Genomic DNA, 14,869 nt, shown 5'->3' with positions numbered 1-14,869 from the left:
GAGATGTGCAAACTTAAAAGGACGTGCATCATACTTGTAAGAACTTATTTTGGCAGTTACACCTTCTCCCCTGCATAAGGTAAGACAATTATGAAAAACATTTCCTAGCATGCTCCCCCTCTCCTCTCCCATACGCTTCCTATGCAGCCCTAATGCTCTTGATCTTATGCCAGAGACTAAGTTGCATTTGACTGGAGAAGGAAATACATGGGGATTTATTTAGTAAAGTTTATTAAAAGTAAAAACCTAACCCAAAGCACAACCTTTCTTGGCATACAAAACAGCGCTGAAGGGAACAAAACTCATTCAGTGCTTGCACAAAACACATTGGAGCACTAATCCTGTCCTTGCACATGTTTTGATTCGAAACTATTGCAGGCTTGTCTGCCCTTCAGACAGAAAACTATTTGAAGCAGCTGCCAGATGTTTTGTCTGACTTGTGTTTTACAGTTTGCTTACTGCTTTGCAATGCTCTTCCCATGGTGCGTTCAAGCTGTCCTTGTGCATTCTGTTCCTGTGGCACTTCTGTGCTCGTTTCCTGCCCCTTTGCCCTAGTCACATACGCACGTAGCACAGGGGAGATACAAGTGTATTTTACTCCAAGGCTCGGCATCGCACGTCTGCTGCCCAATCTGCTGACCTCATCTAGGACCTTTTCTGGGACTAGCACAGACCAGCCACATTCCTCTGCTCACATGTTGCCACAGTGTATAAAAGTTAAGGTGATTTACAGTCTTATAAAAGCACTTAAAGCCTGAATTTAGGCCTTGCTAAACACCCTTACACTGAACACCCACAGTTCATGCCTTGGGCAGCCTCTTTGGCTGTAACTTAGTGAAGTTATAAATCTTCTTTTTCCCCCTAGGAGTAAGATTGCCAATACTTTCTCAAACACAGTTAAGTGGGGCAAAGACCTTTTGTGTTTTTCAGAACTGTGACACATTTGATGCAGTTGAAAGACATGCCAACAGGGATACCTCAAGATTCCCTTGGTGTTTGTCTGGCTCCAGCAGCATCCCAGCCAGTTACATTATCTGTGTCAAACTTCTCAGCTGGGAGCAGCCTGCTTTGCCTCCAGGTTTACAAGCACACATCCTTGGCTTTCTGTACTGCTGCACCGCTTGAGCTCCTAGAAACCCACATCTATACAAGTACAGCATCTTCTAAGCCCTTGTTAAATGGGTTTAACCTGCACTTTGCTCAGCTTTGCATCTTTGAACAATCCAGGGGCTTGGGTCCACACTTCTCTGCATTTTCCTCTAATGTCATCTATGACTCTTCTGCAGGGAACAGCTTATGGCCCAGGGAAGCTTTGCTGTGTAATGGTATTGTGTGGAAAACAGGCCAAGAAATACATGCTACTTCTGGATCACCTTCTAGATAGCACCTTGTTTGTCCTGAGGAGTTACATAAATGCCTATTCCTACCAGAGTCTGTCATTATTCCCTCTCATAGCCTCTTGCTAAGCCTTTAATTATTACGTAGGAGGGCCTAACAAAATTTTGCTGTCTAAAAGCTGCATAAGCAAACACGCTCTCCAACTTACTATTATAAAGGGTACATGGGCAGGCAAGAAACTTCAGCCTAAACTGGCATCTGGTTAGGACACAGATGCTGATCCTTTTTCTTTTGTGAAAAATAATAGTGAGGGTTTTCCCCTCTGAGGGTCTGAACTCTTTGTTCTCCAATGCTTTGGGAGTGCAGAACTTCCTTGCAGGTTACACAAGTGGTGTTGATCTGAATGGTGAAGTGCCACCTACTGAACCAGTAACTTAATTTCCTGCAGCGCTCTGGATGTTTCCTTTGGAAGAGGATCACCTCATATTGATAAGGTCTGTTCCTACTTCCTTTGAGGTCCAACAGAGAGAGACTTGAGGAGTAGCAGCTGTTCCTCCTGAATATGATCTGTGTTTTTCAGAGTGTCTAGACACCTGGGTGGGTTGCGTACACATTACCAGCAAAGCTACTTAATCATGTCAAACTCTTTCTTTCTCTAAAGGCCTGGTTTGGGTTTGTTTTGTTTAATGGGCTATATGGAAACCCAGGGGAAGGCAGTGAATCAAGCAGACAAGTGGGGAAATCTGATCACTAAGGCTGACATTTTGACGTTTTTCGTTCTGACCTGGTACAGACAGTGCGTAAACTTCAGCATTTCAGAAGTTACTGGCTGTGGGGTTTGATAACAACACTGGCACAGTAAACCCTTAAACCAGCTGTATTGATGTATCATATGGAGTCTCTGTGAAATGCTGTTTTAAATGAAAACTGTCAAACCGTGCTGCGCGATAGGAAATACAGCAATGAAAATGAGATTTGCAGAATGCTGGAAATGAAGTTTTCTATGGATTTTATAAAGGAAAACCTAGAAGAACGAGTCCTTATGATGCATCTTGCTTGGATAAATCCACACGTTTTCAATTCATGTCCTGACAGATGCCAGCTATCTCTTCCAAAGTGAAGTGCTGTGCAATAAGATCCTCATCAGGAAGAAGGTGATTCTTCATATGCAATCTGACATTTTTATTTGCCTTTCAAAAGTAGTTAGAAAAATGCAAATAAACCTGGATTTCAAAGGGTGACAGATGTTTCTGGACAGGAACCTCTCTGAGAAGCTGTGTCCTGGAGCTCAGGCATCCTTGAGGTGGGTTTGCAGATCCCCAGGCAAGCGGTGCCTTGGAGGATGCTTACCATTTAGAGTAAGAGATTTGTGCCCCACGTGCTTTAGGTTTGTGTTTTCTTGTATTGGTGTTTCCTAACTGTTTTGAACTTCATAACCAAGAGTAACAGTGACCTTCACTACAATAAACTTGTTTTCCTCTTTAAGGTTGCCTGGCACTAGCACTAATCCCAAGAACATTTCAGCAAGCACAAGGCAGGTATGTTTCTCTATGAACTATAAATGCAAATAAAAGAATATTATGGTCATATGTGTAGGACACCTGCAACCTAAACAAGCATGAGCATCCCGAGACAAGCTATGATGCATTTCCAAGGAAGTTTAACTTGGAGTCTAGGAGAATCAAGTACCGGCATTAAGTATCATCTCCCCAGATGGGTGTTAAATGGTGTTTTCAGGAAGGGATGAACACCAAAAGAGTGGATCCATCTTTAGAAGAAGCCACGGTGCAAAAAGATCATTGGTCAGGAAAAGCCTTTGACATGTTGATCATGATGCTAAGGACAGGAGGAGAAGCAGTGTGCTGCAGACTCAGTTTCTAAAGTCTCTCAGATATCTTCCTTGCCAGACTCTCTTGGAGGGAGGTTGTGTAATCAAACTGGGTTGCATGTAAAAACACACTTGTGTACGTCCAGGCATGCAGGGTATTGCCAAAGTGGACAGACTGTCCTGCTTATGCCTGCCAGAAAATTTGTGTTTTGTCCAGCGGAAAAGAAAACATCCTTTTCTCTGTGCACTCTGGAATTTGTCTTTTCAGGCTCTGATCTCATCAGCAGTGTCTCCATACTATGACAAGTTTGACCACCTTGGGTCAGGACCATGGTCCAGTAAATTGAGTCTTGCAGGAGTAGCCAGAACTCAACTATTCTCCACAGAAAATAGCCCTCTTGGTAATGTGGCAGATGCTTCAAAGGTTGCAGAGAGCAGCCAAGAAGAGAGGGAGCACATCTTCAGTTTGTCATACACACAGTCTTTTGTGCTAGTTGTTCTTTGGACTACAAAAGACAGTATCTGTCTCTAAACAAAGTATACAGAGGGAATAGTGAGATACCTGACATGTTTAATAGCTGAATTTTAGAAGGCAGGCAGCAGAGGTGACTTCACAAGGCTGTGTATGAACTCTGTTATCACAGCTGGAAATTAAGCACATGCTCTAGGTATGCTACCAACATGCATCTTTCTTTCCTGGCTGTTCCATATAGCTGGCAAGGCTGATTTTTCAAGAACCCAATACCTGGATAGAGTGGTATTTTTGCCGTGACTTGAGTTAAGCCCTGGTCCTAATCCAGCATTGACCTTTTTTTTCCCTCTTTACTGTCTGCATTGGATTAAAATGGCAGATTTCCTTGGATTATATATTAAAATGAGACTACAAACTGTAATTGGTAGTTTCAGTAAATGTGGACCATGCTCTGCATTCATGTTTGGAAGCTGCCAGAATGGTTACACGAGAAAACCCCGCATTAGACACTAGTGAAGTAAAACAGAAGGGATTAGTGCTCTTAAGGCTCACAGAACTCAGGGTTGCTTCTTCTCTCAGAGACCTCTGAGTCAGAATACTTTCTAACTTCTGCCCATCACCTTTAGTCCAACTCTTGCCCCTGTCAACACTGCACAGACAGTCCATGGCCAGCCTGATACTGCTCTGTTCTCCTGCAGCTGCTGCTTTACTGACTAAACTGCCCCTGTGTGATTTGAGCACTGCAGCACTTCACAAGCCAAACCATTTTGCATTAGGTCTAATGCTTCACTTAATATGAGCTTTCTGCTTCAACACGGAGTTGGTGGTCCCTTCTAAAAGGGGAAGGTCTCATATCTTACTGTTGCTTGTCTTTAAAGTTTGGCAGCTGCTATGTAAAATTATAGGGTGACTCCATCAAGCTCTTTTTATACACTGCCCTGGGTGCTTGGAGCACTGCTCACTGAAGGGAAGGGAGCAGATGGAGCCCAGAAGTTTGGTTTGCTCTTTTCCTGCTTAGCTCCATGTCTGGAAACCTCCTAAAGCCTGTCAACTGGCAGTGAAAAATGAGTGCAGTGTGAAGGCCAAGCAGGTGGTCTGCAGCAGAGCCAGGCCAAGTGCAGGAGGCACTGATGGCTGCCTGGCAGTGGAAGGACGGATCAGAGACTCCTGCTATCCACCTCCCTGCTTGTATTCTTTGCTGTTGGCAGACATAAAACCATTGACAGATGTCAGTGCCAACGTGACATTTTGCTGCATCTGTGACACGCAGAATCTCTCTCCATGAAAACATAGCAGCTCCCAGTTCCAAGGATTTTTTCGGAAGGGTAAGAGCTGCCCCTCTCCAGTCCCACTTCTCAACTGGGTGACCAGTTTGTTTAGAAACTTATCTCTTGGTGGGTGTGGGGGGGTTGGGGATATGCTTAAAGCAGCCAAACAAAGGTGGGAGGAGAGGAAGCAAAAGGAAATACTCTCCTGAAGCCAAGTTGGTTTGGGGAGGTGGCTGGGAGGGGCAAGATGTTTTGTTTGCTGAGAAAACATCTCTACAGCCAAGACAAACAAAGATGCCTTCTCTAGATCTTGTTACCTTTGGTTTCCTCGGGCCTTGTGGCAGCTCCCAGATTATTTTCATGAACTGTTTAATCCAGGGCTTTTATTTCCCCTGTAAATAAATGGTATTTCAGATTCCAGCACAGCTTCAGATACTAATACCAGCTGTCTAGACGAAGAGTGGCCCATGGACATGAGCATAAATAAAAATAGGCTTGGGGCTTTGGGGTTTATTTTTTCTTCCTTCTCTTGTCAAAGCAGCTCACACACAGGGGCTGGCAGGAGAAGCTGGCTGTGTGAAGAGAGGCACAGCACAGTTCTCACTTACTTTGCCATCTCTTGCAGGGGATTGGAGCCGGCTGGGGCTATGCCAGGAGATGCTTGGTGTCTCAGTCAGTAAAGAATTATTCTCCAGATATACTGTCTAGTCTCCCAAGTTTGTTACAAGATCTTCCTTGTACGGAGCAGGAAAACTGTAGAAGAGAACAAATTAAATGAGTGAACTAAACCTTCAGAGCCTGTGATGGGGAGGTGGGAAGGATCAAAGGATCCTGGACTGTTCTGCCTGCGCAGAGATGATCTCTCTGACATCAGACTTGTCTTGTTAAATTTCCTTTTCTGATGCTATTTAAGGAAGCATGTACTGGTCTTTTCCTAACGATGGAGCTCATGCCAAAGTGCACCACAGGCTGGACGAACAGATCCCTTACTCCTGCAGCACTGCTGCAGCTGTTATGTTCTTCCACATGCTCCTAAAATGCCTGCCTATAGCTTTTCTACAGGCCACACGTGCCTGTCACAGATGGATGGGGATATGCACATTCCTGGCTGACCTATCTTTTTATTGCCAAAATCCATAAACAAGGAAAGGAGGAGTGAAAGGCGAGGCCTTTAAGAATGGGGATGTACTAGCACAATAGTCTCTTAGCCTCTACTGCACTTGCTGCTGCCTGACAGAATTATCTTGTTGCAGATGTAAATTCTTTTCTGTTTTGAGTTTTTTTCTCTTAATTGTATGTTTTCTGTGTTTAGGAAAACACAAACGTTTGGAGCTGTCCCTACGTGTCCCACTTTTTGTTAGCCTGCTAAGGCACCTTGGTAAGTGTCTCCTGGAGGGATCAGGCAGGGCTTTGGTACAACAACTTTTGCACTGCTAGGAACAGATCATTGCCAGCTTCCTAAAAACCCCAACATGTTCTCAGGACATCTAGTGTGAGAGTTTAGTGCTAATAGTCAAAAGGAGGGCTGCCTGGAACAAAGATGCAGAGCTGCTGTTCTAAGCCCATAGAACATGCTACATAAACATCCCAGACCAGTCATCTACAGTAACACTGAAGCGCTGCCTGCACATTAAAGAATGATGGTACTTAAAAAGAACAAGGACAAAGAAACTATCCTGGTGAGAGGAAATTCAAGGTGCAATCCTTTAAGTTTCATAGAGCAAACTCAGATTCCTGGCAAGAAAACCTGTATGCAGGTGACATGTCTTTTACAAATACTTGTACATGTTCATTCTCAGCTGTTCAACATTAAAAACTTCTATTCTCTAGCTGTTTGGCAACAAAGCCGATCTATGTTCTTTGTTTCAAGCGGGGGAAACACACATGGGGCTATGAGTAAGAAGTGATGTTTAAGTCACTTCATTTAAGGTCCTCAGAATCTTTTTATTTGGCTCTACTTTCTAGAAATTACACGCATGGCTTAGTAGTGACCACCCAAGGTTCCTCACAGAAGATCCTTGCTCTAATGTCACTCCAAACCAGTCTCTTGGAGCTGAAAGGATTCTGCCCACCTGCTTATATTTCTTATCTACAATCTTGGATGCTGCTTATGCATCAGGAGGGTCTCCTTACAGCAGCTGCAATACAAACCTAGTGATTCAGCTGCAGAGATGCATCTAAACCTCTGCCAAAACCCTGAGGCTGCAGTAAGAGGGGCACACAGCACTAATTCCCTTTCCATCTGCTCAAGTTGGAGAACTTTGCACTGTTTGTAAGAATATGGGAATGAAAAAACGCAACTGAAGCTGCATGTTTCTATGTCATGTTTCAGTACCATGTCCCTGTGCAGGCTCTGTGCACAAAGGAATTACCTTTACTTCATGTGAAGGGGGTATAGATGGAAGGAAAGGGAAATAAAATTGCCATTAAGAAGTATTGTTATCTTTGAATTCTTAATAGTTCGATGCCTGTCTCATCATTGTCAACAGATTTATGAGCTATGGGTGTTTGAAATAATCCCTCATCTTCCAGGTAAGTGCACTGGTCACGTAGGTATTGCACACACATTGAAAATAGTTGTTCTTTTGCAATCCCAAGCCTCTGGATTTTCTATTCTAATACAGAGAAAGAAATCCTTTCTTGCCTCTCAGTAGCACCTCCTTCCACCCTAAAATTGCATGAAAAGCTTTAGCGTGAATTGAAAGAACAAACCTTTCTGAGACAGTGATGGCTACATTCGGTGAGAATTATTCTGCTGTTTGCACCCAGTCTTACTGACTAGGGCAGAAGCAGCCACAGAGCCAACTGGATCCATGCAGTTACCATCACAGCCAAGCCATAACCAGCCCAGGAAATGAACAGCCTAACTAGAAATGTTCCTGGGGAGCAGGACAACATCTATCATTACCTGGAGAAGTGTCTTTTCAGTTTTTCATAGCAGAAAGCATTATACAGCCTGCCACAACCCCAGGCAGCATTTCTTTCCAGGGACCTGATTAGATCTTCCCAAAAGGCCTCTTAAAGAAGGAATAGTCAAGCTGAAACCATTTTAAAGGAACATTTATCATTGTCCTTACACCCAGTGATGACTCACATGGCCTTTGCTAAACTGTGTAGAAGGAATGGAATTTATTTATTGCTTGCCTCTGGAAGACAGGGCCAGGAGCCAGAGTGGCATCCGCATGGAAACTGCCGTACTCTGAAGCAGACAAGATACTTGTGCGTAGAACACATTCTCTTCCAATCTGAAGGAGTAGTTGTACTTGATAAAAAACAGATGAGCAGCAGTTAAAGACCAGCCCACTCACACCACCAAGGGATGAAGGGCATACAACAGTGCCTAGGTATTGGAAAAACAAGGACTTGCCTTACCATTTGGATGACAATTGTAATTAGGAGTGGGCTTATGCTAAATCCTATTGATGTCAGTGGCAAAGCTTGGTTCAGTGATCTCAGTGTTTGCCTGCCTTTGGCCTCAGCTCAGGAACATGCCAAGTTGGGGTTTTAGCACCTGTCCTAATTTAAACACTCACGTAGGTGAGCTCTGTAAAGAACACTTGAGTTAACTTTGCTCTTACCACCAGTTACCATCAGTTCTCCCTGAAGGGAGATTATTGCAGAAAGAAAGACTATCACAAAGCTTAAAAAGCTTAAAAAACTCAAAAAACTCCCAGTGCTTTTCTCTTGAGAACTAAAGAGGCAGTTATGTACTACAGAACAAAAAAAGTTTTCAGTTTGCATGTTCCCTTTTAAATATTGGAAGAATCAGACCCATACACTTGTATTGAACATCAATATTGTTTCAAAAGAAGCAAAATGATACAGTTTGATGGTTCCTGACCAAAAATAAATTCAGAACTCCAATTTGTGGGAATTTTCAACATTTCAACATTTTTCCAATGCTGCCATTTTTAAGAAATCCCCTGATTCCTGCTCCCAAGCAGCCTTTCTGGCCAGCAGTATTAGACACAATGCCAAAACCCAGCAGAAAGAGCGTCTTTTAACAGTGTCCACACACCATGTTTATAAAACCTGCCCTTTGTTTTTAGCTGACTCTCTGAGAGGATGTACAACTTCCTCAGCATTTCACTTCCATAGGTTTTCCAAAGGCTTGGGGTATTCCAAGCTGGCTGTGAGCCAAAGCAACCATAAATCAAACATGACAAGAAGTTCCCTTCTGCTCTGTCCTGCTTCCCCACGACAGCATTTTGGGGAGCATAATGTTTTCATTTTAAACACACCACTGGCCTCTGCAGGGCCCTTTCTTTGGCACTATGATTTCAAGGAGTTTTTAACCATTCTAGGCAAAAGGCTTATACACTCCATGTGTACCTGCGGAGCCTGCTCTGGCACCACTCAGGAAAGTGGTGCTGTGATGCAAGTGCAGTGATGGATGTGACAGAGAACTGTGTTTTAGAATCAGTTTCCTAGGCTATGGTCTTTATTAGGATGCAAAATCCAGGACTAGAGCTTTGTTCTGAACAAAAATGTCATATGGATAAGCCTTGGAATGTATGTGAGAAGATCCAGAAGGGACTTTTTTCACTGGAGTTGGGGCAGGGAGAGATTTGGACTTCTTTTCTCACTTCTCCTAGAAGGCCTTGGTGCTTCTTTCTTTTATGAAACTGTCCCTTTTAGCCTTTCCAGAAGGTAGTGGAAAAAGCATGGAGGTCAGAAAGACAGCAGCATTTCTATGGGCTGGTATGGTTTCTAAACCTGGTATGTATTACTACAGGGCAGTGTATGGCTGGTGAACACAGAGCAAATCAATATAGACCAGGAAAAAACACAAAAGTAATGAAATGTAAGGTCCTACCATGGGACGTGGCACTTCTGCCAAAAAGAGAGTCTGCCTCAGGGCTGCCTGGTACTTCCAGAGAGTTCTTCAGTTCGGTCCAGGGCATGCTTCCTCCTCCAGGCATCAGAACAGATCTGCTGATTTTCCTCTAGGAAGGTGAGGCGAGACGAGCCAGGAAGCTGGTGCCGTTACAGTTGTCTCCCGAATTTCCCCAATTCGCTAGCAGCCAGGGCAGAGGAATGGCGAAGGGAGGGGGAATGGGCAGATGGATTTTCCAGGTAACACCTGGTGAAAGAGGGCTGATACAGTCTCACTCAGAACAATGGGTTTGTTTTGAGTTGCTTGTCAGGAACTGACCTCTTTCCCCTCTCATCCTCTGAGCATGTGGTCCTTGGGATCCTTGTTTTCTTTCTGCTCTCCCTCCCTGACACAACTCTTTCCTCTCACTTGTCACGGTGATGCATACAGCGTCCATCAGGTCTCCTTGACATCAGTGCCTCTAAGGCTAAGTCCTTGCTGGTGTTTCTGTGGATGTTGAAAGACTGTGAGGGTATACTCTGGTTGTAGAGGGCAGATTACAGTAACTCGTCAACCAGCTGCCTCCTCTTTTGGCAGATACAGCAGCTATGTGAGGGAGAACATATTCAATTCCCTTTCACCCACCAACCAAGCACTTTGTGCAGGACAGGCACACTCAGAAGGCTGGTTATTGTTGGCGTTTGCCTGAGTCCTGAAGAAGGAAAATGCAAGTGCAAGCCTGGTGGGGAGGATACAGCTGCATCCTCTTGAGTGTACAGGCTGCAGCGGATATGGCCCTCCCTGTCAGGGATCTGTTGCTGTTCTACTGGCTGCTTTCTCCGGAAGCCATAGCCATGATACACCCACTAGGCATGAACATTGCTCACAGCCTCTGTAATCAAAATACAATCTGAACCCACAGTTACTGCATGTCCCCTACTCAGAGCCCCTCTGCTGAGATCCCAGCCAAAGCAGTAAAGTGTGGGTAGATGGAGGAAGCGAGCCAAGGACAGGCCTTGGGCTCTGCTCTTCACACTAGCCTGGCAAGTTCTGAGGTGGGCCCTGATATTGTGTTCATTCTTGTGGCATCCACCACAAGTCTGCCTCTGTCCACACAGTGTTGATGTGCCATTCAAGGCCTCACAGAGCAAACAACTGCTGGCCAGTCGCTGCTGGGAGATTTCAACACATTGTGCTGCTATTGTACAGGTCTCGCTGTGCTGCTACTAGGCTGTACTGGATTAATGCTGTTAATAGCACCCCGTTTCCTCAGTCCCACAGCACAGAAACCACTGCTATGTCAGTGTGATGTTGTTCCACCCTGCAGATGGGCCAAAGGATCACACTGCTGCTGTTCCTCTCCTAGACACAGTGCTCTCCACAGCTTGGGTGGATGGATGGCATGTCGCTGGCTATGTCACCAAGATGCTGCCAAGGGCTGTTTTAGCATCGCTTCTTTAGATATTAGGCACCTGATCCTGGGACCTGACGTGAGGAAGCTGCTCTAGGCTGCACTGAGCCCCAGAGTCATGCAGTTGTTAATGTGGCACTCACATCCCCATGTTTTCCATGACCTGAGCAGGCTGTCAGCTCCTTCCCACCCTCACGGCCTGCCCCTCTGAAGGAAAGGGCTATTTCCCAGCTGGGCAGCCATCTGAAAACCTGGCTGAAACAAGGACATCTCCCCACCACAGCTTCCTGCTGCTGCAAGCCCGTGCTGTAGCTCTGCCCTGCTGTCCTTGCCTCTGGGGGCTGAGGAGAGCAGGCACCATCTTATCAGTCAGCCTGAGGTGATGCAGGGAGGTGAGCAGACCCCTGCGCTCCCCACGGGTCCACATGGATGGCCTTTCTGAAGGAGAGGGATATTTCCCTCTGCTGGATAACCACCTCTCCCCACCACAGCTTTCCGGGGCTGCAGGCCTGTGCTGTAGCCCGCACCATGCTGTCCTTCCCTCTGGGGGCTGAGGAGAGGCAGGCGCCATCTTGTCAGCCTGAGGTGATGCAAGGAGGTGAGCAAATCCCGGCGGTCACCCTGCATCCACATGGATTGCCTTTCTGAAGGAGAGGGATATTTCCCTGCTGGATAACCGCCTTTCCCCACCACAGCTTTCCTGGGCTGCAGGCCTGTGCTGTAGCCTGCACCTTGCCTCTGCGGGCTGAGGAGAGCCGGGGCTGAGCCCACGCACAAGCCTGCTGGGCGCCATCTTGTCAGTCAGCATGAGGCGATGCAGCGAGGTGAGGAAATTCCTGCGCTCTCTCTGCATCCACAGCAAGGGGGATACGAGACCTAAAATAGTGTGTGCTTTAGCCACAGGGCTAAGAGGAACAGTAAATGCAGATCTCGTGAGAGGAATGCTGTGGCTCCATGAAGAGGATGGCTGACAAGCCCTGCAGCCTGCATGCTGTGAGGGCAGGCAAGACATGCCCGTGGTCTCCGCTGGTTGTAATGCCTGGATGCAGGCCACGTGAATCATCCGTCAGCCTCCTCCCAAGCGCTCCTCCCTGCTCTCACACTTTGCAGCTGACAGGACACTGCTTGGAGTCGCTGCCCGTGGGACTGGCCAGCCATGGGGATCAGCACGGGAGAGCAGAGGGCAGCCACGACCCAGGCTGCACGCTTCAGCGTGTGTTGGCCAAACCTTGGTTTTCTCAGCCAGGCACATAGTTGCCATGACATTTCGTATGTATGATGCCCTGCAGTCATGGCAGGCCCGGGACAGGGTTAGCAGGAGCGTGTGTAGGTAAAGCTGCATAGTAAATTTGGAGTATCAAGGATTGTGCATTCACACACAAAGGAAATACATTGTAGTAAAGTTCCTTAAGTAAATTGTGAAGGTTTTTATTGTGAAGAGACAACGCTAAACACCTGTGCCACATAATGCTGTATTCTGACTTAGAGCTAAAAAAAGAATATAAAGATATAAGAAGAATGGAAGTAAAAGAGAAAAATCAAAAGAATGGAAGTAAAAGAGAAAAATCATCACTGTCTGTAACAGCAGAGATTGGCTTCTCATTCTCTGTGCAGAAAAACAACCCTGCAAATGGCCAACAGCAACGGAGGTCTCCTTGTGTTTCTCAGGAGCTGTCTGTTAGCAACCCTCACCATGGAAGCAGGAGAATGGGGTACACCTGCCTCTGGGCACCACTAAAAGGAAGTGACTTTAGCTTTTAAAAGTGCTTAGTAAAGACCTGCCAGCAAAGCTTCTGCGTGGAAACTCTCCTGGGAAGAGGTCATGAAGGTACTTTTTACATTTTATGGTCACTGAAATCACAAAAAGGGGACAAAGAGGGGAAAGGGGCTTTTCGTTTTTTCTAGTTTACTTTTAAAACTTGGCTTGGTTCTAATTAGGTGATGCAAATTCTTCAGATGAACTCTGGGTCTGAGGGGGAATATAAGGTTTTATGGAGCCCGGCGTGAGGTTGTGTGTTTTGTACCTTGTCTCCTAGCAGCAAAAACCACATGGATGTGAGAGGCTGTTTTATGATCCGCCAGGGCTGTTGTTGGACAGGCTACAGTGAGCAGAGTTATTCCAACCACGTTGGATTGCTGTTCCCTCCCTTTTTCTTTCTCATTTTCCTCCTCTCTCTCATCTTCCTTTTATTCCTTCTCTCTTTTCCTTTTTTCTTTCTTTCTTTCTTCTTTTGTTTTGGTTTTTTCCTCCTCACCAGGCAAGTGTGAGAGGGGATGGATGCTTTCGTCTTCCTTGTGCCAGAGCTCTCTCACTGGACTTGGCATCAGCATGCTTCTCATCTCCCTTGCAAACCCTTTTCCCTTGCTGGCTAGGATTACACCAGGCATTTCTAAAGAGGCAGTGAACTATGTTGGTTACTCTTTCAGTTGCTCATCTCTTTAGTGTTTCAAAAAAGAAAAAAACCAACCCAAACCAACCCGAAAAAACAACAACTTTGTGCTCATGCTGTGCAGCAACTTCCATCAGAGGATTTCTAAGCAGCTTGGCAAACACTAATGAGTTCAGCCTCACAATGCCCCTGTGTAGGAGGGAAGGGCTGTCATCTCTATTTCGCAGCTGGGGAAACTGAGGTGTGGGGAAGCCAAAAGATTTGCCTGGGCACATACAGTGTCTCAATTCCACCCTGACCTGGGTTGACTTCCCTTCTTGGTGCTTTAACTTGCTCAGGTTGATTCTCTTCTTGCCTTCTCCCTTTTACACTCTGACCACAGTTCTTCCTGCCAGTCAATCTGGTGGCTTTGCAAGTTGTGATTACAGAAATAATATCCTCTTACCTTTTCTATGTTATCCTACTCCCAGTCAGTCCTGGGAAGACCTATTCATTGAACTACATGATTTTCTTTTTTGTGGGAAAAGAACTTGTAACTGTTCCTCACAGAGACAACTTCAGATCTGCATCAGACCATCACAACAGCCCTCTGCTACCTTTATGTTTCATGTTGCTTTCCTTATACTGCCTTTTCTCTCCTATTTTCTGCTGGTTAGGCCCATGCAGCAGAATTAAATATTGACAGATAGTCCTGCATTTAGCACCACTTCCGGTAGAGCCATTCAGTGTAAGGACAGTATTGAATTGTTCCCCCTGGCTTTGGAAACGCCACCTGCACAATCTTTTCAGCTCACCTGAAAGTTCAATCCAAAGAAAACTGAAAGAACAGTGAGTGTTTGCGTGGGCTTTAGAGGCCTTTGGGTCGTAATCCAAACCACATACTGAAAGATTTTGAGGACTTTTGAGTAAGAAGCTTCCCTGCCCTTCCACTCAATTTTCAGAGCTTCACACCACCAATAGTTCCCAGCTTCTTCACTGTTCTGTAAAACATAGAGGAGAAAAAACCCAGCAAAGGAAATGCAATTGCAGTGCAACTTCCTCTCCATGGAATGCTTTTGGGCTATTCTATGAGCTGCCACCCACAGCTCTGCATAAGGCTGAAATCATGAGTCATGATGGCAGAAGGGAGCAGAAAGCCTGAGGCATGGACCAGTGGATTTGTGCTTAAAGGTGCAACGCTGAGATATGGCACTGGCTCCAGACAGTTAGTGATGGAGACCCAGGACACAAATCATGGTTATGAATGAAGAGCTGATAGCATCAGATATGAGATGTGAGTGTCCCTCAAAAGACCATGTATGACCCAGAAGTGCAGTGATGAATTGTGCTGGTAACAGAGAGGGTAA

The sequence above is a fragment of the Strigops habroptila genome, chromosome 16 (assembly GCF_004027225.2).
Source record: "Strigops habroptila isolate Jane chromosome 16, bStrHab1.2.pri, whole genome shotgun sequence".
NCBI classification, from domain to species: Eukaryota; Metazoa; Chordata; class Aves; order Psittaciformes; family Psittacidae; genus Strigops; species Strigops habroptila.
Note: the sequence above shows the minus strand (reverse complement) of the source record.